We start from the raw sequence: 17,107 nt of genomic DNA on the forward strand, positions 1-17,107 counted from the left end.
ATAATCACATATTATATTTGTAAAAGATTTTTAAAAGATTTAAAAGACTATAAGGCAACATGCCAAACTCTAATCAGAAGTTATACCCCTCCCCCAAAAGCTATCTCTGAAGATGGGATAAAGGGTCAAGACTGAGGATAAAGGGAGTTTAGCTTAGTTTTACTGCTTTTTGTTTTTGTTTTTTTGGTTTTTTTGTTTTGTTTTGTTTTTTGTTTGAGAAAGAGAGCACACATGTTGAGAGGCAGAGGAAGAGGGAGAGAATTTTAAGCGGGCTCCATGCCCAGTACCCAGCCCAGGGTGGGACTCGATCTCATGACCCTCCTAACTAAGATCATGACCTGAGCTGAAATCAAGTCAGACGCTTAACCAACTGAGCCACCTAGACACTCCTAGTTTTACTGTTTCTGAAGATAAATGTATTCATGTAGTGTTTTTATAACTAGAAATTAATTTTTTTAATTGCAAAAGAAAGGTAAAGGGCAGGACATTTGGCTTAATGACTTTCTGGAGAAAGACAAACCATACCAACTATGAAAGAACCTTCTAACAGAAGACTGGGGAGCCTGAGGAAGCAATGAGGAGCCTTAAGTGGCTTGCTTGGGGTCTCTAACTTGGCATTAGCTGAAAGGCCTGGGCAGTGAGTGCTTCGCAAGAGAGGCTGTCCTACTGTGGCACTAGATGTCCTTTCACCAAACTGCCTGCCCAGTACCCACATGGCTGTCCTACCCCTCTGATTTACATGATTTTCCCCCAGAATACAGTAAACCTTGAGTCACCCAGAATGTAAGCAGCATGCACAGGTCACACTCATCAGTTTTTTGCTCCTTGGCAGCAGCTTTCAGAGCAATGCAAACATTGCTCAACACCCTGGCCTGGGGCCTAGACTCAGCTTCCTGCTGCCCAAAAATCTTCCTCCCAGGAAGTGTTCAGCTTTAGATCCAATCAGCTATCTCAGATGTCTCTTTTTCATCCTTCTTTTTCTAATAGCATCAGGTCAGCACTTACCGTGATTCGTGCCAGCACAGGCAGTAAGCAAGGAGACAATCAGAAAGTGTTTAGTCTAACTAGAAATGTCTAGTTCAACCTGAGAGACAGGACATCCATGTAAGACTAAGGAGCATCGACATTTCTTCAGAAATACTAGGTGAGCTCTGACCTTGTGCCTGACCCTCCTCAATAGAGACATGGGTCTTGGCCCTCTTGGACCTTTCTGAATGCTTGGGGAAGATGAGCTTTAAAAAAACAAACAGGGGCAGCCCAGGTGGCTCAGTGGTTTAGTGCCGCCTTCAATCCAGGGCCTGATTCTGGAGACCCGGGATTAAGTCCCACGTCGGGCTCCCTGCCTGGAGCCTGTTCTCCCTCTGCCTGTGTCTCTGCCTCTCTGTGTGTGTGTGTCTCTAATGAATAAATAAATAAAATCTTTAAAAAATAATAAATAATAAAAATAAATAATAAAAATTAAAAAAAAAATTATTTTACTACAATTTTAGGGAAGTCAAATACAGGAAAAGCAAAAGATGCTATGAGAGGAAAACAAAATAAGGGCTAGGTTTTGAAGTAGAGACAGGCTCAAGGAACATGTCCCTAAAGAAATAACATCTCAGCAGAGCCCTGAAGGAAGGGTAGGACTTCAGCTAAAAAGAGAGTGGGACTTGCCTGGAGGGATGCAGGATTCCCGAAAGAGGCTCCAGAAGGTACAAAGGCCTGAAACAAGTCACTATTACAGAGTCTCAATATTGCATAGAGAATGGGAATAAAGTAAACTGAATCACCACTTCTGCCTCAGCACACCTTCACTTTTATGTTTTAAAAGCAATTCCAAAAAAATAAAAATTAACAAAAATAAAAAATAAAATAAAAAGGGATTCCTTATAAGGTGTGTGTGTGTGTGTGTGTGTGTGTGTGTGTGTGTGTGTGTTAACTAACTGCCCATATGTTTATGTTTGAAAAAAAGGGTTTGGTTGTTTTTAAAAAATGTATTTGAGTGGTACCTGGGTGGTTCGATTGGTTAAGTGGCTGACTCTTCATTTTGGCTCAGGTCATGGTCTTGGCATCTTGCCATTAGCCCTTCATCAGCTCAGCAATTATTTTAGTCTGCCTCTCTCTCTCTCTCTCTCTCCCTCTGCCCCTCCCCAAGCTGGTGTGTACGCACTTGCTTGCGCATGCTCTCTTTCTCTCTCTCAAATAAATAAATAAATATTTTTCAAAAATGTGTTTGAAAACTACCAGTCTAGGCTCTGGAAGACCTCGGAGACAGCCTTTGCATGGACTCAAGTTCCAAGCTACAAGGGCTTGCTGATCTTACCCAAAGTTCATCATTTTGCTACTGTTGTCTTGCCAGGCTCTGTCAAAGGGCCATCTGCCCACTCTGATTCTCCCAGTGGTGTTGTGGAAAGACCTCAAAAGAGATCATTCACAGCAGCTCAGTACAGATCGGCAGCTTAGTCCACAGGCAGTTTCTGTCTATGAAATCAGAGGCTGAAAATAGATCATTACATGCCACAAAAGTCTTAAATTGCTTCTAACCAGGCAGCATGATGTAGGGATTAAGAAAGTGGATTCCAGAGCCAGACTCTCTGGCTTCAACTTCTGGCTCTATAGCTAACTAGTTATGACCCTGGACAGGTTTCTCAATGCCCTCATGTCTTAGTTTCATCATCTTTAAAATGGAGGTGAGGATAATAATAGTGTCTACCTCATAGACTTGTTGAGGATTAAATGAGATCACATTTGTACAGCATTTGAGACAGGGCTGGGCATCCAATAACCACTATATAAATAAATTTGTTAAATAAAACCAAAGTGGCAATGGTATGTTTCTTTCTGTATGAATTTATGGGTGGCAAAGCCCAAAACCAGACACTTCAAGTCTTCTTCTGTTTGATGTTTTACCATTGCTGTCAAAGTGAAGGCTTTGACAGTCAAAGTAGCCTCCTACAACTCCGAGGAATTGGGATCATGTAGCCCTCTGAAACAGTAATTACCAGATTCAGGATTCCTTCATTCAGTAATCCATTTCTGGGGATTCACATGAGATGGCCATCTTTGGACTATGCCATCCAGGACATTAAGATAAACTGCAATCAGGGCACCTAGGTGGCTCAGTCAGTTGGATGTCTGCCTTTGGCTTAGATCATGATCCTGGGGTCCTGGGATCAGGCCTATGTTGGGCTCCATGCTCAATGGGGAGTCTGCTTCTCTCTCTCTCTCTGCCCCTCCCCCAACTTGTGCATTCACTCCCTCTCTCTCTCTCTCAAATAAATAAAATCTTTAAAAAATAAAAATAAAAAATAAAAATAGGGCAGCCGGGGATCCTTGGGTGGCTCAGCGGTTTAGTGCCTGCCTTTGGCCCAGGGCGCGGTCCTGGAGTCCCAGGATCAAGTCCCGCGTCGGGCTCCCGCGTCAGGCTCCCGGTGTGGAGCCTGCTTCTCCCTCCTCCTATGTCTCTGCCTCTCTCTCTCTCTCTCTCTCTCTCTCTGTCTGTCATCCATCAATCAATCAATCAATCTTAAAAAAAAAAAAAAATAGGGCAGCCCGGGTGACTCAGTGGTTTAGCGACGCCTTCAGCCTAGGGCATGATCCTAGAGACCCGGGATGGAGTCCCATGTCGGGCTTCCTGCATGGAGGCCGACAGAAATAAAATAAAACAAAATTTAAAAAATAAAAATAAATAAATAGAATAAACTGCCATCTACTATCATTATTATTTTGTGAAAGGCAATTTTAACACCAAAAAAGTAGGAAAAACATAATCCCAGAATAAAAGGCAGAGCCTTAAATTGAGCTTAGTAAAAAATTGATACCCTTTTCTGTTTTTTTTTCCCATTTCATCTTGAGCTAGCAGCCAAGAATGGAGTTCTGCCTAAGATCCAGCATTTGGCTAACACTGCTCTACAAGGCCCTTCTGAATGTTCCTGGACACACTGGACATAGAAACTAAATACCTCTCCACCTCTCCGAATGTCCACTCCTCAAAGCTAGTCTTGAACATCCCAAACTTTACAAAACTGAAGGCATTGCTAATAATCCCAGAGAGCACTGCTATGCTCAGAAGTAGACAACCCACAATTTGGAGGAATTATTTTAGTTGTTCCCTGTGGCATTTAATGGGGCCACTAAGAACCTTGGCTCTAATTCCAAGGAGTCAAGGACTCTGAGCTACCTGGGTGTTTTAGGAAGAAACCTCCCAGTCCTCTTGACTCTCATACCACTATCATACAAACACTTCTGAAACCAGATGTGTGAGGGTTTTCCCACATCAAACAATTCTCTGTGACAACAGAGTATCAGTAATTTAACTGAATTCTGAAACTGTCTGTCTAGAGATAGTGCCAGATCCCACAGGGTAAGGGCTCAGTCCCATGGACTGCCACCAGTAACAGGTCCCCAGGTTACCACAACTTCTGTCTGACTTGGCTACAAATCAGGGATTCCCATGACCTCCTCCTCGCTTGGATTTGATTATTTGCTTCAGCCACTCACAGAACTCAGAGAAACACCTACTTGCATTTACCAGTTTATTAAAAGATATGATAAAAGTGAAGAGCCCGAGGAAGACATACATAGGGTGAGGTCTGGGAGGGTCCTAAGTACAAGAGCTTTTATCCCCGTGGAGTCAGAGTGCCATGCTCCCAGTACGTGGATGTGTTCACCAAGCTGGAAGCTCTCTGAACCCCACATTTTTCTGGAGGCTTCATCACACAGGCATGATTGATCATTAACTCCATTTTCAGTCCCTTGCCCTTCTTAAAAGAATGAAGAAAGGGGCTGAAAATTCCCAGCTTCTAATCATGGCTTACTCTTTCCAGCAACCAGCCCTCATCCAGGGAGTTACAAGGGTTTCAAGAGCTCTGTTCCAGGAACCAGGTAAAGAGAACAACGTCTGTTTTCTATTACCTCACACTGAGTGTGCAGTATTTCCTCCCAAACATAATGAGAGCGTCCAGGAAGAAGAGTCAGGGGACAGGGACTGTCAAGCTGACTGTTGCTAATCTACTGTGTAATTTTGGTCAGGCCCTCAACCATTCAGAGACATACTTTACTCTTTTACAAAATGGAGGCAGCAATACCTGCTCTGCATTCCTCCAGGTTGTTTTGGAAATCAAATAAATAATGGTTATGAATATGGTATTGAAGCACTGCAAAGGAGTAGGTATTTGTTAACTCTGAGACCTCACTCCCTTCTGGTCAGGGCCCCAAGATCCCCTCCTAAGTTTATACCAAGGATACTTCCCTCCACCCTTTCCTTTGGCCTGACTAGGACTCCATAGCACAACACTCCAGTGTAGACTGCTAGGCCTTGGGTTAGAGCAGTGTGATAGGGAAGAGATGATTTGTTCTCTCTCAGAGCCCTGGTCTCCCAGGTCTCTCCAGATGGGAGTGAGCTCCTAAGAATTAAACATACAGGAGTCCACAAATACTCTTGGAGTTCCAGCTTAGTAAGTCTGCCCAAGAATGCTTCCTGCTAAACTAACAAAGGGTGATAGCAAGAGAATGCTGGGAGACATTCCATTCCCCTGCCTCTAAGGAATCCTGGCAGCTCAACTTTCTAGTGTGTTATATCTGGAAGAAACTTTAGATCAGTGGTTCTCTATTCTGGCTGAACTTTAGAATCACCAGGGGAGCTTTTAAAAAATACCCATGCCAGGCGGTACCTCACACCAATTAAATCAGAATCTTTTGGAGAGGGACCTAGACATCAGTATTTTTAAAACTCCCCAGATGACTGAAATGTGCAGCCTAGTTTGAGAACCACTGTGGTAGATAATCCAGGTCAAACAGTTCATTTGACAGAAAAATAGGGGCCAGCGGCCCGCGGGCCGGGGTCATGGGCGGCGTCTTGGGGCGCGTCGCGCTGCCGGGGCTGCTGAGTGGCCCGCGGGCCCCCGGGCCGAGGCTACTCGCGCGCCCCAACTCGGGAGGGTCCTCCTGGACTCGAGAGCGGACCCTGGTTGCAGTGAAGCCGGATGGGGTGCAGCGGCGGCTTGTGGGGAATGCGATCCAGCGCTTTGAGAGGAGCGTCTTCAAGCTGGTGGGGATGAAGATGCTGCAGGCGCCAGAGAGAGTCCTTGTTGAGCACTACCATGACCTGCGGAGGAAGCCCTTCTACCCAGCGCTCATCAGCTACAGGACCTCCGGCCCCGTGGTGGCCATGGTCTGGGAAGGCCCCAATGTGGTCTGCTCCTCAAGGACCATGGTCACACCCACTCAGCTGAGGCCGCCCCCGGCACCATCAGGGGGGACTTCAGCGTCCACATCAGCAGGAACATCATTCATGCCAATGACTCCATGGAGGAGGCCCAGAGGGAGATCCAGCTATGGTTTCAGAGCAGTGAGCTGGTGGACTGAGCTGGTGGACGAAAACCACGAGAGCAGCATCTACGCAGCCTGAGCACTCAGGCTGCCCTCAGCCACCCTGTGGCCGCCCAGGATCAACTACCTATGTCGTCCAGACCCCGAGCCCACCCCAGCGGTCTGCCCTTCTGTCCCAGACCCCGTCTACCTTCTGCTCCACGCTACCCCAAGGAGCTGAGCAACCAACTCTATGTGCCTTTTACTATCCTGAGCCAATAAGAAATTGGACCAAATCCTTTCTATACCAAAGTGCCAGACAACCTTTGGGGTATCTCCAAAAGTACGTAGTGTAAGCGCCCTTCCCCCAAGGGGGGTGGGACATCACTGTGTTGTGGCGGGTCCTTTGGTATAGTTCCTGCCATCTCTCAGATTAGGGATGAGAACTTCATGCAAAGTCGTAAGAGTTTGAGAGTAGAAATAAAGCTTACCTGCTCACGCAAAAAAAAAAAAAAAAAAAAAAAAAGAAAGGAAGGAAGAGAAAAAAAAAAAAAAAAGAAAAATAGGCCCTGGGAGTTTAAGAATTTTGTCCAAAGTCATACAACAGATTAGTGTTTGAAATATCCATTCAATGTGTTGATGATAATAACAGCTAATTTTTGTTGAACATTTACTGGCAAGCAACCTCTGCTTTACAAACATAATCTTAGTTTATCATCACAATAATCTTATGAGAAAACCAAGGCCCAAAGGGTTTAGTTTGCTCCAGGTCAAAGCAGCTAAAGTGGCAGAGATCCCTGTTCAGCTGTTCAACCAAATTTGAGCAGCAGATGACAAGACAGGGGTAGGGCCCCTCCCTTTAAGGAATGTATAGTCTATCTGGAGGGCTAGTTAACAGGTGAGCCAACAATCGAAACAGTTTGATAAACATTACAGTAGAAGTAAACAATGGAAGGCCAAGGAAGTCACCTAACTGGGAAAAGTCAAAGAAGTCTTCTACAAGAAGTTACCTAGAGAAGTCCTAAAAGGTGAATGAAAAGGAGTTTAATGAAAAGAAAGAAAGAACTGGAACTAGCCAAGTGTAAAGACATGACACGTTAGAGAGCATGGTGCTCAGAGAATGCTCAGAGCTCTGTAGTAATTCAGAACGACTTGATAAGTACATTTGGGTAGCGATATTGGTAAGTGGAAAGATAAAAGAATGCAGAGACCAGATCATTAAGAAGTCTGAAAAAGGGAACCATCAAATGATCATAAACCAGACAATGAAAGGATATAAATTTGTTTAAAAGATTACTGGAGGATAAGACATCAAAAGCCTACGCAAGAAAAAAAAAAAAGCAGCCTATATTAAAACTAAAAATTTTTGTGGGAAGATGGCAAGTAGGATGTCAATAATTCACCTCATCCCATGGATACAACTAGATAAAACTCACAAAAGGGCAAATAATCAGAAAACTACTCAAAGACTGGTAGAACAAACTCCACAACTAATGTAGAGACAAGGGGTGGGAAGCTGGCTTAGTCAGTAGAGCATGGGACTCTTGATCTTGGGGTTGTGAATTTGAGCCTCACATTGAGTGTAGAGATTAAAATAAATAAATAAACTAAAAAAAAAAGTATAGAGACAAGGCCACACTGAAGATGTTAGGAAGGGCAGAGACACAGTGGGGAGCTAAACCTAGCAGGTCTGACCACCAGGGGGAGGGAGCCACTGGGCACTGAGAACATCAAGAAACAGATTACAGCACTCAGAAGCCTGCATGGGGAAGATGCATCCCTCTAGCATTTGGCTTTGAGAATCAGAGGGGCTGTATTTTGTGTGTTCTCACAACCAGTAGGACTTAAAGCTTAGAACATTATTACTATTACTATTATTATTATTATTATTATTATTATTATTATTATTTTGGGAGTGCCTGGGTGGCTTAGTTAGTTTTAAGTGTTCAACTCTTGATCTCAGCTTAAGTCTTTTTTTTTAAAATATATTTTTTAAAGATTTTATTTATTTATTTCTGAGAATACACAGAGAGTAGAGAGAGAAGCAGAGACACAGGCAGAGGGAGAAGCAGGCGCCATGCAAGGAGCCTGACGTGGGACTCAATCCCGGGTCTCCAGGATCAGGCCCTGGGCTGAAGGTGGCACTAAACCGCTTGAGCCACCCTGGCTGCCCTCAGCTCAAGTCTTGATCTCAATTCAGTCTTGAGTTTAAGCCTTGTGTTGGGCTCCATGCTGGGCATGGAGCCTACTTAAAAAAAAAAAAAAAAAAAGTAAAATTATTACTATTTTTTATAGTCATTCAATAACACCCTATTGTATTCAGTCAGAAACATGAAAATGGAGGAGGAATAAAAGGATACTTGATCTCTCAAGAAGCAATATAGTTTGATTTTTTGCCATACAAAAAGTTAACACTTTGCAACATTACAGGTAACTTTTATTTTCCTTATTACACACTTCTATATTTTACAAACTTTCTATAATGAATATGTCTCATTTTTAACATTCAAAGTTTTAGGGAAAAATAAAATAAAATTTAAAAAATTATAATTATATAAAAGGAAGTTCTAGGGAAAAAAAAGTGAATGTGATTTTTAAAAATCAGTTCTTGGGATCCCTGGGTGGCGCAGTGGTTTGGCGCCTGCCTTTGGCCCAGGGCGCGATCCTGGAGACCCGGGATCGAATCCCACATCGGGCTCCCAGTGCATGGAGCCTGCTTCTCCCTCTGCCTGTGTCTCTGCCTCTCTCTCTCTCTCTCTCTCTCTATGTGACTATCATAAATAAATAAAATTTAAAAAAAATAAAAATAAAAAGAAATAAAAATAAAAATAAAAATCAGTTCTTGAGAGGTACTTGGGTGGCTCACTCGGTTAAGTATCTGCCTTCAGCTTGGGTCATGCATGAACACTTAAAACTTCAGATGAATTAATAATCCTAATTCCCAGGGTCCTCCTTAGCAGGGAGCCTGCTTCTCCCTCTCCCTCTGCTGTTATCCCCTGTGCGTGCTCCTTCTCTCTCTCAAATAAATAAAATATATTTTAAAAAACTTTCACTCTTTGCCCCCTCCCATGCTACCCCAGCTCAAGCTTGCCTTCTCTCTCTCAAATAAATAAATAAATTAATTAATTAATTAAATATTTTTAAGAAATCACTTCCTGAAATAGATTTACATCTCCTTATCCTCTGTGAAGGGAGATATCATCTTCCCCACTACTGTACAAAGTGGGGAATCTTGGCATAGATTGAAGAGCAAGTGCAGGCAGCCTCAGTGTCTGAGCTCCAGATCCCATGCTCCAGGGCTGCACTACATAGGTTTTTATGTGCAAAAACATATCTTCTGGAGCCCACAACCTTAGGACTGGAGATGTTCAAGCCTGGAACTTTAGGAGCTGAACCCATCCTTAAAAAGATAGCACAATAGTCTATGGAGATAAAGTTTAGAAACAAGTTTGAAAAGTGCCTGGGGCATATGGGAGGGAGAGTTAGTTACTCATCTCAGAGTTCCCCCAGGGACTTCTCCAGAAACAGAGGAGCTAGCAGGTGCCATTTCCCTTCCCTTCCCTCTCCCTGTCTTCAGCATAATCACAAAGCCACCTACCAGAACCAGTGCAGCAGGTGGCACTGACTTCCTAACTTGCTTACATCGTACCCTGCCCCCTCCAGCTGGGCCTACCTCAGTCCTGGTACTGTGGTTGCCTTCCCAGAAGAATGATGCAAACATTGCCAACACTGCACCTCCCAACCTCCTGTGGAGGAGACATACACCTTGTCAAAACTGCACACCCTCCTGGTGTGTGCTTTGCAGAGCAGCCCCAGGCGGCCTGGTCTCCACAGCAGCTACTAAATTTCCTCTGTGGGAGAAAACCCTGTTAAAAGTGTGCACCCCACCCAATACTTTGAAGAGGAAGAGAATAGCTGACTTTCCTAATACAGAAACAAACACAGAGTTAGGCAAAATAAGGAGACAAAGAAATATGTCCCAAATGAAACCACAGAACAAAATTACAGCAAGATACCTAAGCAAAACAGGGATAAGTAATATGCCTGATAGAAAATTTAAAGTAATGATGATAAATATATCCATTGGACTTGAGAAAAGAGAGGAAGACATCAGTGAGATCCTTAACACAGAGATAAAAAGACTAATCAGAGATGAAGAACACAATAATTGAAATTAAAAATACACTTGATGAAATAAATAGTAAGCTAGAGAAAGCAATGAGATGAATTAATGACCTGGAAGACACAGTTATGGAAAGTAATCAAGCTGAACAAAAGAGAGAGAAAAATTATGCAAAATGAAAATAGACTTAGAGAACTCAGTGACTTCATCAAATGTAATAATGTAGAGATCCCAGAAGAAGAAGAGACAAAAGGGAACAGATAATTTATTCGAAGAAATAATAGCTGAGGGGCAGCCCCAGTGGTGCAGCGGTTTAGCGCCGCCTGCAGCCCAGGGCGTGATCTGGAGACCCTGGATCGAGTCCCGCGTCGGGCTCTCTGCATGGAGCCTGCTTCTCCCTCTGCCTGTGTCTCTGCCTCTCTCTCTCTCTCTCTCTGCATCTCTATGAATAAATAAATAAAATCTTTAAAAAAAATAATAGCTGAAAACTTCCTTAATCTGGGTAAGGCAACAGATATCCAAATCTAGGAAGCACAAAGATCCCCCAACAAAATCAACCCAAGGAGGTCCACACCAAGACACAATGTAATTAAAATGGCAAAAAGTAGTCATAAAGAAAAAATTTTTAAAAAAGCAAGAGAGGGGCACCTAACTGGCTCAGTTGGTGTTGCATGTGACTCTTGATCTCAGGGTCATGAGTTCCAGCCCCATGATAGGTATAGAGATTACTTAAAAAAAAAAAAAATAGAGGGGTTCCTGGCTGGCTTAATTGAGTGGAACATGAGACTCTTGATCTCAGGGTCATGAGTTTGAGCTCCCTGTTGGGTATAAAGATTATTTTTTTTTAATTTACTTATTTTAGAGAAAGAGAAAGTGAGCAGGGGAGGAGCAAAAGGAAGGAGAGAGAGAGAGAGAGAGAATCCCTGCTGAGCATAGACCCTGATGCAGGGCTCAATCGCAGGACCTTGAGATCATGGCCTGAGCCAAAATCAAGAGTCAGACACTCAACTGACTGAGCCATCCAGGTGCCCCAGGTGTAGATACTACTTTTTGAAAAGAGTTTAAAAGCAGCAAGAGAAAATAAGACAGTTATATACAACAGGAAACCCCATTAGGCCATCAGCAGATTTTTCTGCAGAAACTATGCAGTCCAGAAGAGAGTGGCATGATATATTCAAACTGTTGAGAGGGAAAATTCTGCAACCAAGAATACTCTACCCAGCAAAGCTGTCATTTCGAATAGAAGGAAAAATAAAAAGTTTCTCAGACAAACAACAACTAAAAGAGTTCATGACCACTGAACCAGCCCTGGATGAAATATTAAAGGGCTCTTTGAGAAGAAAAAAAAGACCACAAGTGAAAATATGGGCAAAGCAGGAAACACACACATACATATACAAAGTAAAAACACAAAAGCATATCTGTGTATGTATGTATGTATCTATCTATATGCATATATATATGTAAAAATCAGTCAAGGGACTCGCAAAATTAAAAAATGTAACATTTAACACTATATACCTAAAATGTGGGAAGGAGCAAAGAATGGGTTCAAACTTAAGTGACCATCAACTTCATGTAGACTGCTATATGCACAAACCCAATGGTAACCATGGATCTGCAATAGATATGCAAAGAATAAAGAAAAAGGAATCCAAGTATATCACTAAAGAAAGCCAGTAAACCATGAAAGGAGCAAGAGAAGAAAAGATCAAAGAAAAACTATTAAAAAACCACAAATAAGTAACAAAATGGCAATAAATACATATGTCTCTCAATAATCATTTTGAATGTAAATGGATAAATGCTCCAGTCAAAAAACAGGGTGACAGAGTAGGATATGCTGCCTACAAGAGATTCATTTCAGACCTAAAGACACCTGCAGATTCAAAGTGAGGGGATGAAGAAAGATTAATCATGCAAACAGATGTCAAAAGAAAGCCAGGGTAGCAATACTTATATTAGACAAAAGAGATTTTAAAATAAAGACTGGGCAGCCCTGGTGGCTCAGCGGTTTAGCGTCGCCTTCGGCTGAGGGCATGATCCTGGAGACCCAGGATTGAGTCCCACATTGGGCTCCCTGCATGGAGCCTGCTTCTCCCTCTGCCTGTGTCTCTGCCTCTCTCTCTCTGTGTCTCTCATGAATGAATAAATAAAACCTTTTTAATAAATAAATAAATAAAAATAAAATCTATAACAAGAGACAAAGGACACTATATAAAAAATAAGGGACAGGGGCTCCTGGGTGGCTCAGCAGATTAAATGTCCGACTTTTGATTTTGGCTCAAGTTGTGATGGGGGTGTGTGTGTCATGAGATCGAGCCTCGCTTTGGACTCTGTGTCCAGCAGGGAATATGCTTGTGATTCTTTCCTTCTCCCTCTGACCCTCCCCCTACCAGCACTCAAGCACTCTCTCTAAAAAAATAAATAAATAAGTAAAATATTTTAAAAGTAATAATAAAGGGACTATCTAAGAAGAAGATATAACAATTGGAAATACTTATGCATCCAACATGGAAGCACCCAAATTCATAAAACAGTTAATAACAAACAGAAGAACTAATTGGTAGTAATACAACAATAGTAAGGGACTTTAATATCCCACTTACATCAATGGACAGATTATCCAGACAAAATCAACAAGGGAACAGTGCCTTTGAATGACACACTGGACCTGAATGATTTAACAGATATATTCAGAACATTCCTTCCAAAAACAGCAGAATACACATTCTTTTCCAGTGTACATGGGATATTCTCCAGAATAGAACCATATTAGGCCACAAAACAAATCTCAACAAATTCAAAAAGATCAAAGTCATAGCATATACCTTTTCTGACCACATAGCATATACCATAAAACTAGAAATCAGCTACAAGAAAAAATCCGGAAAGAGTACAAATACTTGGAGGTTAAATAATATGCTACTAAACAATCAATGGGTCAACCAAGAAATCAAAGAAGAAATCAAAAATTGCGGGGCATGTGGGTGGCTCAGCAGCTGAGCATCTGCCTTCAGCCCAAGGAGTGATCTGATCCTGGAGTCCCAGGATTGAGTCCCACATCAGGCTCCCTGCATGGAGCCTGCTTCTCTCTCTGCCTATGTCTCTGCCTCTCTCTCTCTGTGTGTCTCTCATGAATAAATAAATAAAGTCTAAAAAAAGAAAGAAAGAAAGAAAGAAAGAAAAAATTTGCATGGAAACAAACAAAGAAATGGTCTAAAACCTTTGGGGTGCAGCAAACACAGTTCTAAGAGGGAAGTTTATATCAATACAGGCCTAACTCAAGAAGCAAGAAAAACCTCAAATAAACAACCTAACTTTACACCTAAACGAGCTAGAAAAAAAAGAAGAAAACCCCAAACCAGGAGAAGGAAGGAAATAAAAAAGATTAGAGCAGAAATTAATGATATAGAAACTAAAAAAATATATAACAGATCAATGAAACCAGGAGCTGATTCTTTGAAAATCTCAACAAAATAAACCTCTAGCCAGATTCATCAAGAAAAAGAGAGAGAGAGAACTTAACCAAAATCACAAATGAAAGAGGAGATATAATAACCAATATCACAGAAATACAAACAATTTTAAGAGAATATTATGAAAAATTAGATGCCAGCAAATTGGACAACCTAGAAGAAATAGATAAATTCCTAGAAATATATAACCTATCAAAACCAAAGAAGGAAGAAATAGAAAATTTGAACATACTAATTACCAGCAATGAAATTAAATCAGTAATCAAGGGGGCCTGGGTGACTCAGTTGCTTAAGTGTCTGCTTTTGACTCAGGTCATTATTCCAGGACCCTGGAATCAAATCCCATATATGGCTCCCTGCTCAGTGGGAGTCTGCTTCTCCCGCTCCGTCTACCCCTCCCCGCTGCTCATGTGCTCTCTCTCACTCAAGTAAATAAATGAAATATTTTTTAAAAATAAAAAATAAATAAATCAGTAATCAAAAAGCTCCCAACCAGACCAGTGGGCTTCACAGGTGAATTCTACCAAACATGTGAAGAAGAGTTAATACTTATTCTTTTCAAACTATTCCAAAAAATAGAAGAGGAAGGAAAACTTCCAAATTCATTCTATGAGGCCATAACTCTAATACCAAAACCAGATAAAGACACAAAGAGTCTAATATATCTGCATAGATGCAAAAATCCTCAAGAAAATACTATCAGACAAATCCAACAAGACATTTAAAAAAAATCATTCACCATGATCAAGTGAGATTTATTCTCAGTATGCAAGGGTGGTTCAATATTCACAAATCAATCAACATGATGCATCACAACAATAAGAGAAAGGATAGGGCAGCCCCGGTGGCACAGCAGTTTAGCACCGCCTGCAGCCCAGAGCATGATCCTGGAGACCCGGGATCGAGTCCCATGTCAGGCTCCCTGCATGGAGCCTGCTTCTCCCTCTGCCTCTCTGTCTCTCTCTGTGTTGTACATGAATAAATAAATAAAAATTAAAAAAAAAGAAAGAAAGGATAAAAACCATTTCAAAAGATGCAGAAAAAGCATTTGACAAAGTACAACATCCATTTATGATAAAAACCCTCAACAAAGTAGGTTTAGAGGGAACATACCTCAACGTAAGTAAGGCCTTTTATGAAAAACCCGTAGTAAACATCATCCTGAGTGGGAAAGAACTGAAAGCTTTCACCCTAAGGTCAGGAACAAGACAAGGATGTCCACTCTCATCACTTTTATTTAACATTGTACTAGAAGCAGTTGAGCCACCTTTGGCTCAGGGCATGATCCTGGAGTCAAGTCCCACATTGGGATCCTTGCATGGAGCCTGCTTCTCCCTCTGCCTGTGTCTCTGCCTCTCTCTTTTTCTCTGTCTCTCATGAATAAATAAATAAAGCCTTTAAATACACACACACACAAAAACACATTGTACTAGAAGTCTTACCCACTGCAGTCAGACAACAAAAGGCACCCAGACTGGTAAGGAAGAAATAAAATCTCCACTATTTGCAAATGACATGATACTATATAAAAAAACAGAAGAACTCCACCAAAAAACTACTAGAACTGATAAATGAATATAAGGAACTGATATAACTCAACACCCCCAAAACAAATAATCCAATTAAAAAATGAGGAAAAGGCATGAGCAGACATTTCTCCAAAGACAAACAGATGGCCAATAGACACATGAAAAGATGCTCAACATCACTCATCATCAGGGAAATGCAAATCAAATTTATGACATATCACCTCACACCTATCAGAATGGCTAAAATAAAAAACACAAGAAGCAACAGGTGTTGGTGAAGACGTAGAGAAAACAGATCCCTTGTGCGCTGTTGGTGGCGATGCAGACTAGTACAGCCAGAGTGGAAAACAGTAGAGAGCTTCCTCAAAATTTAAAATCCAGGAATTGCACTACTGAGTATTTACCCAAAGAATACAAAAGCACTAATTCAAAGGAATACATGAGCCCTGATGTTTATAGCATTATTTACAATAGCCAAATTAGGCAAGTAGCCCAAGTGTCCATTGATTGATGCATAGATAAAAAAAGATGTGGTCTACACCTATATAATGGGATATTATTCAGCCATAATAAAGAATGAAATCTTGCCATTTGCAACAATCTGGATGGAGCTACAGAGTATGCTAAGGGATAGAAGTCAAAAGAGAAAGACAAATACCCTATGATTTCACTCATATACGGAATTTAAGAAACAAAACAAATGAGCAAAGGAAACTGTTGATTTCGGCTCAGGTCATAATCTCAGGGTCCCAGGGCTCCCCACTCAGCAGGAAGTCTGTTTCAGGATTCTCTTTCTACCCCTCCCACCACTTCTCTCTCTAAAATAAATAATTTTTTTTTAAAAAGAGAGAGAGGAAAAATAAAATAAAATAAATAAAATAAATAAAAAGAGAGAGAGGGACAAACCAAGAAAGAGACCCTTAACTAAACAGAACAAACTGATAGTTACCAGAGAGGAGCTGGATGGGGGGGGGAATGAGTGAAATAGGTGATGGGGATTAAGAGTACACTTATCGTATGAGCATTGAGTAATATACAGAGTTGCTGAATCAGAGCACCTGAGTGGCTCAGTGGGTTAAGTGTGACTCTTGGTTTCGACTCAGATAATGATCTCAGAGTTGTGGAATCAAACCCAATGTGAGCTTCTGTACTCAACATAGAGTCTACTTGAAATTCTCTCCCTCTCCCTTCCCCTCTACTCCTCCCCCTGCTACAAGCTCTTCCTCCTCTAAGTAAATAAATAAATACATAAATAAATAGAATTGTTAAATCACTGTACTATATTACTGAAACTAATATAACTGGAATTTTTAAAAAATGTTTAAAGATTTTATTTATTTATTCATGAGAGACACAGAGAGAGAGAAAGAGAGAGAGAGGCAGAGAGACACAGGCAGAGGGAGAAGCAGGCTCCATGCAGGGAGCCTGACATGGCACTCGATCCTGGGTCTCCATGATGAGGCCCTGGACTGAAGGTGGCACTAAACTGCTGAGCCACCCGGGCTGCTCGAGTAAATAAAATCTTAAAAAAAAAAAAAAAAATTGGATTTTTTAAAGTATGGTAATAACAATATTGTGGGTTTTTTTTTTTTTAAGTTTCTATCTTTTATAAAGGATGGAGGTAAATGGGACAGGGCTGGCCATGGGTTGATGTTTGTTGGAGCTGGGTCATGGATACATAGAGA

The 17,107-nt window shown here is 41.5% G+C and overlaps 1 pseudogene; it reads left to right on the top strand.

Moving 5' to 3' along the window:
- Positions 1-5,566: 5,566 nt before the first annotated feature.
- Positions 5,567-6,763, top strand: LOC100855861 (annotated as a pseudogene).
- The last annotated feature ends 10,344 nt before the right edge of the window (positions 6,764-17,107 follow it).

Source organism: Canis lupus, chromosome 28 (assembly GCF_011100685.1).
Source record: "Canis lupus familiaris isolate Mischka breed German Shepherd chromosome 28, alternate assembly UU_Cfam_GSD_1.0, whole genome shotgun sequence".
In the NCBI taxonomy this organism is placed as follows: domain Eukaryota; kingdom Metazoa; phylum Chordata; class Mammalia; order Carnivora; family Canidae; genus Canis; species Canis lupus.